This window comes from Apium graveolens, unplaced genomic scaffold (assembly GCF_009905375.1).
Source record: "Apium graveolens cultivar Ventura unplaced genomic scaffold, ASM990537v1 ctg7049, whole genome shotgun sequence".
Taxonomy (NCBI): Eukaryota; Viridiplantae; Streptophyta; class Magnoliopsida; order Apiales; family Apiaceae; genus Apium; species Apium graveolens.
Genome location: NW_027419998.1, coordinates 1 through 10,460, shown reverse-complemented (window position 1 = coordinate 10,460; position 10,460 = coordinate 1). Strand labels below are relative to the sequence as shown.

The 10,460-nt window shown below is 29.8% G+C and overlaps 1 long non-coding RNA gene across 1 annotated transcript; it reads right to left on the bottom strand.

Annotated features, from left to right (window-relative positions):
* Positions 1 to 5,930: 5,930 nt before the first annotated feature.
* On the bottom strand, positions 5,931 to 9,744 carry LOC141703741 (uncharacterized). Its single transcript, XR_012567662.1, has 2 exons — positions 9,564 to 9,744; positions 5,931 to 6,296 (listed from the first exon to the last, which is right to left on the bottom strand). It is a non-coding gene; the product is annotated as an uncharacterized LOC141703741 (long non-coding RNA).
* Between the last annotated feature and the right edge of the window lie 716 nt (positions 9,745 to 10,460).

Here is a 10,460-nt window from a genome sequence, read left to right as displayed (position 1 = left end):
ATAGGTTGCATTTTAGTTTAAATTGTGCAACCGTTTACATTAGATTGGGTTGCATTGCATTTTAGGTTGCAATTTATGTTGTTAGAAATTTGCAGAATGTATTTTTTTTCAAATATTTTTTAAAATTCAACTTACAAACTTGGTTGCAAAATCATTCCAAAGTTGCTTAGTTTTGAAAATATTTTCAAAATTTGATAGTATTATTTTGGAAAAATTTGGTAAAAATTGGATATTTATGAAAAAACCCATTAATAAATTATATGTATTTTATAATTATATTTTATTTATATTGGTATACACCTGGTACAACCTCTCTTTAATAAAATTAAAATTTCAAGTATTATTCTAATTGTCAAATGAATAATCTTTAATTATTGTTTTTATAGTAAGTTATTAAATATTGACGATAACCAATTTAAAATGAAATAACTTATTACATATACATGAGATGCAACTACACACTAGGGTTTTTATAAGTATATACATATATATACATATGTAAAGTATACAAATGTTATTCTTGCATTTCCTTTCCTAGATGTGCATGATGGTGATCGTCAAGAACCAACATTCTTATGAATAAAATACAATATGTCATATTTGCACTAGCAAACAATTACAATATTTTAATTTTTAAGAAACCTAGTAAGACTTTAGCTTACACTTGAACACAAGAAATGCTTACGAGCATATTGGGGAATGGATAATTTCGTCGCAAGTTAGTAAGCAGGGGCCCCCGTTCTCAATAGAATAATAAATCAACTTACGAAGGAATATATTATCGTGTGTTATGAACTTACAACGGAACATATCGTTGTATGTTAGTTACTTACGACACAGAACGTCGGATCACTACAAGAAAAACGTCTAAATACGACCCGTTAAAAACCCGGTTTTTTATTTAAAATTAAATAAATGCAAAATATATTCTAATTTAATTAAATTTTCAATTCAAAATTATTTTAATTCGAAAACTTGCTTATGCAATTTCGATTTTATTTATAATTTTATTTTCTGAAGAACCGGTCACCGTAATAAGGGTCAATTTACGGCTAAAACTCTGGCCATTTCAGGCAAGCTTACAGGGTCATAAAGTCGTTCTAAACATTCTATAATGCATCTCGTATTATCTCTATCCAATTGTCCATTATTAATACCACAACAATCGAGTCTAAACATCACTAAATTAACAATTCAGTCAAAATTCGAATAAAATCCGGCGAGAAATATTTTTCCGGCAATAATATAATTTCCCAGAATAATTTACAAAAAAAATATGGTGTACAACATCATCAGATCTGTACATACATACAAACTAATTCAGAAATTACCTACTCTAATGATTATTCCGACGAGTCCGAAAATTTTCCATTGAATAAGATATTACAATAAAATTCGTAGAAATCATGTATACTAACCTATATACATCAAAACTAAAATAATCCATCAGATCCCTTAATTAAAAAATTGAAAAATCAAATTTAATTACATACATGTTTTATCACAAGAGTCCAATAATATCACTCCTAAAATTAGGAGAGTTAAATCCTTTCTATATCATGCATGTTTCTCATACGATTTATAATATACCCAAAATATACTTTTATCATTACCCGATTAAACGTAAATTTTAATGTAATGAAAGTACATTAATTCTCATAAAAAAATATATTGATTTCAAGTCTAAGGACCATTACATCATTATCACAGTGAGAATCACATGTGACACAATAGACATGTAGAATCTCACTTTGGGTATGTCCAGCACCATGTATATTTATATTTGCCTGTGTTTTTGACTTTAGTATCATATATAATACCTATGATCAATGAGATGTGATCATCACTCAACAATCACACCAGTCTTAATGCATTTTTATTGTCTGTTAATAATAATACTCGGACTAGGGACCTTTAGATATATTGATACTATTCTCAAAATTTTATTTCTAAGTCACGTACTTAGAGATATAGGATTTATATCATATTCTAAGGATATTTATTAATCTAACATTTATATCACAGTAAATTAAGACATAATAAATTATAAAGGGAATAATCGATAAAACATAAACATTAATAATCCAAATGTCTTAAACTAAAATATTATAATGATTTCTCTAGGGTTCAAACACTATCAATCTCCCACTTGCACTGGAGCCAATCACCCATGTATCCAATACTCATGAAACTTGTATGACCATCGTGCTTTTTCTGCGACAAAGCCTTAGTCAGTGGGTCTGCAATATTACCATTACTATGCACTTTACATATATATCTCCTTAATCATTAATCTCATTAATAAGGTGATATCGCCTAAGCACATGCCCAAATAGTCTCCTTGGCTATTTCGAAAGCACCAATATAGTTGGCTTCCATTATAGAATCATCAATATTCTTGATATGAACTATTCAAGATAACAACACTTACATTTAGACAAAACACAAACCAGACACATAATCATCCTTGTTTGTCCAAAAATTAGGTTCAGAAACTAGGATCAATGTAACCATTTACAACCAGTTCCCTATCTTCTCCATACACCAAAAATAAATCTTTAGTCCTCTTTAAGTACTTAAGAATATTCTTGACAACTATCCAGTGACCCTCACCTGGATTAGACCGGTATCTGCTCGTCATGCTAAAAGCATACAAAATATCAGGACAAATACATATCATTGCATACATTATAGATCCAATTGCTGAAGCATATGGAACTTTTCTAAGATGACCCTTATCATCTAATAATTTAGGGCAGTTATCCTATGAGATCACTATCTTACGATACATCGGGACGTATCCCCTACTTGCCTCTTGCATTCTAAAATGATGCAATATTTTGTCAATATGTGTACTATGACTTAGGCCAATTAATCTTCTTATCTATCTATATATATCGTGATTCTCAATATTTAGCTAGCATCGCCTAAGTCTTTCATCGAGAAACTATTTCTCAACCAAGTCTTAACAGCCTGTAGAGAAGTTATGTCATTCCCTATTCGTTATATGTCATCTATATAGAATAATATGAATGTCACATGGTTCCCACTAACCTTCTTGTAAATACACGGTTCATCTGCATTTTGAATAAAGTAAACTCTTTGACTGTTTCATCAAAATAATATTCCATCTACTTTAGGCTTGCTTTAACCTATAAATAGATAAAAGCAACTTACAAACCATCTTAGCAAACTTTGGATCGACAAAACCCTCAAGTTGTATCATATATACATCCTCTTCAAGGCTCTCATATAAGAAAGCGGTTTTGACATCCATTTGCCAAATCTCGTAGTCAAAGTAAGCAGCTATTCCTAACAAAATCCTAATGGACTTGACCATAGCAACTGTTCAAAAAGTTTCATCATAATATATATCATAATAAGCCACTAGTCGCGCCTTATATGTATGTACTTTACCATCCATGTCAGTTTTCCACTTGCACCCTATAGGTTTTACCCCTTAGTGTGGATCAACAAAAGTCAATACTTTATTTTGATACATAGATTCCATCTCGGATTTCATGGCCTCCATCCATCTCTCGAAGTTTGGACCGTTCATAGAATCTTGATAGGTGAGATGCTTATCATTATCCTAAGCATCGCATTACCATTTCGAGTCAAAATAAATCCATATTTTTTCTCGGGGTCATGGTGAATCCTACTTGATCTATGAATAACCCGTGTTTCCTAAACATGATTAATTTCTATAGTTTGATGTACATCCTAATCTTGTTCCATCTGTGGTTCAATTTTATCATGTGGTTCTCGATCTTCACCAAGATGTATTGTCCTCCCACTAATTTTCTTAGAAAGTAGTTCTCCCTGAAAAAATACATCCGTCCGAGCAACAAACACTTTGTTCTCAGAAGAATTATAAAATTTTATACCCTAGTCTTACTTGGATATCCCACAATATAGCATCATCTAATTTTGGTCCAAACTTGTCAGAGGCTAAACGTTTTACAAATGCTTCACGTCCCTAAATTTTTATAAATGACATGCTATGAAGTTTATCAGTCCATATCTCATATGGAGTCTTTTGAACCGCTTTTTTCGGAACTCGGTTAAACGTGTAAGCAGCCATTTCTAGAGCATAACCCTACAAACTTATTGAAAGGTCCGCTTGACTCATCATCGATCGCAACATGTCCAATAATGTACGATTTCTTCTCTCAGAATATCTATTCAATTGAGGTGTTCCAGAAGGAGTAAGTTGTGATACAATATCACACTCCTTCAATAAACTCTTGAATTTGAGGCTTAAGTATACTCTTCCACGACCTGATCGTAAAACTTTTATATTTTTCTCTGTTTGCGTTTCTACCTTATATTCTTTGAATATTTCAAAAGAATTAGAAACTAAATTTTAAGATATTTTTTTAATTATAATTTGATTTAAAAATGCTACATATAAATAACATACTATTTAAAGTTAAAAAAAATATATTTTAAATACTTGAAATCTGTAATCGCACTCGATTTGAAATATTTCTCGGTGTCTAAAATATTGCGTCAATTTTATTTTCTAAATTTAAAAAATATATTTTTAATTCTTTCTTATTAAAACAAATTTAAGACATATTTAATAACAATTTGATTTAAAAAATATATAAATAAAATACTATTTATAATTAAAAAATTGTATTTTTCATTATTTCGTATTTGTGACTACATTCGGTCGTAGATGTGCTTTGATTGCTAATTAAATAGCGCGCCAAAACTTTAAACAACTTATAAATAAAAAAATTATTGGCGACGGACCTCGATCGCAGAAAGCCACTGGTCGCCGCCTTTATTTGGTCTCCGGTTTAGCTATTGATTAAAGTCCTTGATTTTGTTGCTGGTGTGGCATTTTCCGCAACCAACGTCGGTCGCAAATAAAAATCAATAGCTAATAAATTACCGCCAGTTTTTCACGGTTTTTTTAATGGAATGATTTAATATTTCTGTCCTATTAGCGACCACCGGCCGTCGCTAAAGTCCGGTTAGCGACGACTTTGGCCGCGGTCGCTGAAACCCGTCGTTGATCCAAAAAAATAGCTACTGATTTTGCGGTCACTGATAAACTTGGTCGCAGATAGACATTTTTATAATATTAATTATAATATACTCCTCCTTACTGTTCTTTATTACTTGACATCCCATGTCATGCTGTGTATCTATTCTCCTTTTCATTGACAAAAGAAATATAAACAAACTATAAAAAAATTATAAAAAAGCGAAAATATAGCAAAAAATATTATACTTATAATCGCATACCTGCAAATAAATAAGATTCCCCTTTGTAAATCAAATAATTGAAGGAAAAGAAATGAAAAATAAGTGAGGCTTCTAATATTATTTTTTATTTTTATAATTAAGCATGCAGGTATTACCCATTTCTACTGTATAATAAAAAAATAAAGAGATAGTGAATTTAAGCATAAAGTTATTATATGGTAATGAGCTAATTACCCAAGTCTTACAATAATATTAAATTATAGTATAAGTTTAGTTACCCAAAATAAAGAAACAAGTATATATGTAGCTCAGTGTTGATGTTATCAAAATATAATGAAATGGGCATTTAACTCAATTGTTTGGGGTCATATGTTTGCACACATGTCACTACAAGAAAACGGCTAATACTACCGGCTCAAAATCGGTCGTATTTAACTAAATACGACCGCCAGCAGTAGTATTTAGCTAAATACGACCAATTTTAGTCCCGGTTGTACATATGGGAGTGATATTTAGTAGTCGGTTGTATTTAGTATGAATACGACCGTCTAAATATGATCGGTTAAATTCGACCGCTAAATTCAACCGTCCAATTCAACCGACACCTGTCAAAATTGATTTTACACTTAAAATTTGAAAATCCCGCCCAAATAATTAAAATTTCTGAAATATTTTAAAAAGCCCGCCCAAATATTAAACTCGACCGTATCTTGTCAAATATAAGATATTAAATTCGACCCCATCCAGACGAATTAACAAACTCCATAATGTTACTTATTACATAAACCAGCAAAGCCATGAATTTCAAAAGGGAAAGATAGCGACCGAAAGCTTGACCGATTCCGCGGAGGAGCCTCTGCCATCTCCGTCGTCCCACGACGGCTAAAAGACCAAGTCTGGCCAGCTGACTTAAATAGTTATCGGAGAGAGGGGAGAGAGGGGGGGCAAAATACATGAAAACAGAGGTGGAGAAGCTTCTTAAAATCTAAGGAAAACAGAGTTTGTAAAGGAGCTTCCACCATTCCCACCTCCCCCGACTTTAGTTGCACATCATCTTTCAAGGACACACATCAAAACTACAAATTGGAGAGAGAGATACTAAATTACAAAATAGAAGAGAAGCGGCTGAACTCTAAATCAGGGTTTTATTAAGACAGAGAAAGATGTGCTTTTATTGATGTTAAACATCATATTCAATCCAACAGTATAGTATATAGCCTTTGAATGGGCTTTGCAAATTTCCCAGACCAATTAAATATATTACTATTAAATAAATTACTATATAATATAATATATATATTAACTTATAAATTAATATTAAAATTAGGATATTAAAAATAAATATTATTTAAAATAAAAAATGCATCTGATTTTTCCTCTCTACCATTGCCCAACTATTATTTAGATAAAATACATATTCATGGAATATATTTATATTTTATATTTGAATTTAAAATATGTAAAAAGTTTTAAGTTTCTTCCACTAATATATAACGACCAGTCTTAGTAATAAATTTGAATCTCGATTACATTTTCCAATAATATGTAGCAATTTGCTTGTGATCAACAACTACCACCATTGTCCATTTATTTATCAATCTATTATATTTGTCAATTTTTCAATTTTTTAGCTAAATAATAATTATTTGGGCCAGCACAACTCAATGAGTCCAACTCGGATAGTAAAGCCTATAGATAAATTAGGCGTACTACCTCTCTCACGCAAGAAAGGTAGGTGCAAAACAAAACTAAAAATCAAAAATTAACCAATTTATAAGTCCCAATTTATAAGTCCTTACAATGCCGACTTTTTAACAGTCAAATTTCAGTTTGACTAGTAGAGCTAATTAGTATTTATTCCTCAATTGATGTTTCAATTTTTTTAAAATATTTTTTAAAAAATTGGTATCTTCACCGTTCTCTTCCTCTTCCTTTTTAAACATTTGCCATTACCAACTATTATTAATATAAAATACATATTTATTGCATATGTTTATATTTTATATTTGAATTTAAAATATGATGTCAATAGATATATATTAGTGATATAACTAAAGTCTTCGTATCCAAATACAAATAGTCAAGCTTCACTGTAACTATACAACAAACTAGCGTTTATTCATGAAAGATGTTTGGATTTTTTAAACAATATTTTTCGACGATCCAACCGTATGGATGTCAATATATATATATATATATATCTATATATATATATTATATATTAGTGATATAAGCAAAATTTCAGATCAAAATAATTTTATTTGGTTTGCCATCTTACGGTCAAACTTTAGTTGGACTAGTCTAGCTAACTAGGTTTAGTCCTGAATTTGTGTTTCGATTATTTAAAAATATTTTTAATCGATCTAACCGTATGGATGTCAATAAATATATATATTAGAGATATAACCAAAGTTTCATATCAAAAATAATTTTATTTGGTTTGTCATCTTAACAGTCAAACTTCAGTTTGACTAGTCCAGCTAACTAGCGTTTAGTCCTGAATTTGTATTTTGATTATTTTAAAAATATTTTTCATCGATATATCCATATGGATGTCAACTAATATATATATTAGTGATATAACCAAAGTTTCATATAAAATAATTTTATTCGGTTTTCCATTTAACAGTCAAACTTCAGTTTGACTAGTTTAGCTAACTAGTGTTCAATCCTGAATTTGTATTTTGATTATTTTAAAATATTCTTTATTGATCTATCCATATGAATGTTAATAGATATATATATATTAGTGATATAACCAAAGTTTCATATCCAAATAATTTATTTGGTTTGCCAATTTAACAGTCAAGCCGCAATGTAACTAGTACAACTAAATAGAGTTTATTCATGAAATGATGTTTCAATTTTTTAAACAATATTTTTCAACGATCCAACCGTATGGATGTCAATAGATATATATATATATTAGTGATATAAGCAAAGTTTCATATAAAAATAATTTTATTTGGTTTGGCATCTTAACAGTAGTTTGACTAGTCCAGCTAACTAGCGTTTAATCCTGAATTAGTATTTTAATTATTTTAAAAATATTTTTCCTCGATCTATCCGTATGGATGTCAATTAACATATATATTAGTTATATAACCAAAGTTTCATATCAAAATAATTTTATTTGGTTTGTCATTTTAACAGTCAAACTTTAGTTTGACTAGTCCAGCTAACTAGTGTTTAGTCCTGAATTTGTGTTTCGATTAATTTAAAATATTTTTCATCAATCTAACCATATGGATGTCAATAAATATATATAGTAATGATATAACCAAAGTTTCATATCAAAAAAATTTTATTTGGTTTGTCATTTTAACAGTCATATTTCAGTTTGACTAGTATAGCTAACTAACGTTTAGTCCTGAATTTGTGTTTCAATTATTTTAAAAATTTTTTCGTCGATCTAACCGTATGGATGTCAATATATATATTAGTGATATAACCAAAGTTTCATATCAAAATAATTTTATTTTATTTGCCATTTTAAGAGTCAAACTTCAGTTGTTGACTAGTAGTTAATTAGTGTTTAGTCCTGAATTTGTGTTTCGATTAATTTAAAAATATTGTTTATCGATCCAACCATATCGATGCCATATATATATATTAGTGATATAACCAAAGTTTCATATCAAAATAATGTTATTTGGTTTTCCATTTTAACAATCAAACTTCAGTTTAACTGGCGTTTAGTTCTGAATTTGTGTTTCGATTATTTTAAAAATATTTTTCACCATAAATATTTTTACATGTGATGAATGTTATCCTTATATAAATATATAATCTACATTATACTAAAATAAAGTATAGATGACATCATCATATCTAATGTGTTAAGTTCTCATTTAAGAGTTTTAATCATATGTGTCAAACTCTCGTTAATTTTGTTGATATCATCTTCCACTAACAATCATCTCCTCATTTAATTTATTTTCAATCTTTCTCTTTTTTATTACCTCCTAATTATATCTGTTACCCATTTCTCATTCTCTTTCTTCCTTTCTTATTAAAAATTTTCAATAGTTCCATATTATTCACTAATTTTTTCTTATTCAAAATTAATTTTATTTATACAAATATTCATCATTATAATTTTTATTTAATAAAAAGTTGATAGTCAATATTTGTAGTTTGAAAAATAATTTTTAAAATTTTGTATTTATAATTTTATTCTTCTCTCATTTAATGCAAGTGTTATTACTACAATAACTAGCACTATAAATAATTTCTTTTACACGCACATTTTCTATTTCACAAGAACCTATAACATTAATTTGTTAAAGTCATTATACTTTCCGGCCAAAGTGCAAAGAGTTTTATAAGTAAGAAGCACAAACCTCAAATTGGCGTCTTTCCTGCCTCAACATCTCCACAATATCCGAGAATTCTCTCAGTGATCCTTGAATTTTGAGTTTTGATCCTTCAAAATGCAAACTGATGTCCTTCAAAAGTGTCTCGGCTTCAAGGAATACTTCAATTACTTCCTCATTCAAGTTTGATATCTATATAGGAAGAAAGATCAACATCAATTTAAGCAGGATAAGAGTAAATATTTCTTAAATCATTGCCTCATTGCTCACAGAAACATTACAGCCACTAGAAATATTTCATAACCCGTGAATATCTGAGCATTGCAACCATTGTCCCCAATCTGCAATGTGAACAACATCAATGAAATATGGATTAGTAACAAGGTGGTATTTGAAAAAACCTAAGAAAGGCAAGCATGACCCAGCATTGAGCATTCTAATAACAGATAAGTGAATGAGTACACCATATTTACAGACACGATGGGAAAAGAAAGTTTATATGAATTTTGATGTTTTGGACCCATGCATCGTATAGTTCATTCTGAAAAACAAAAATAATGATGCCCGCTAATAGTTTAGAGGATACCACTCTCCTCTCGATAATAAGAGGTTGAGGATTCAAGTCTCTTTGAGGCATAGTTGTTTGTATATTATTTCTGCAATTTACAATATAGACATTCATACAAGTTCACATACCCAAAGAAGTAGAGGAAGTCAGTATGCAATTGATGCCCGCAGATGGGAATTTTACTAGATGACAAGTGGTTCGCTAAGCTAAGTTCCAAAAACTTTCCAAAGGACAAACCACGGGCAGTAGCTGACATTAAGACTCTTTTTGTAGTAGTGTTTCCATTTGAAGTTTACAATCCACGCGACTCCACATCCAAAATTTTTCCATCGGTTTCCCAGGAAGATGCTTTGTGT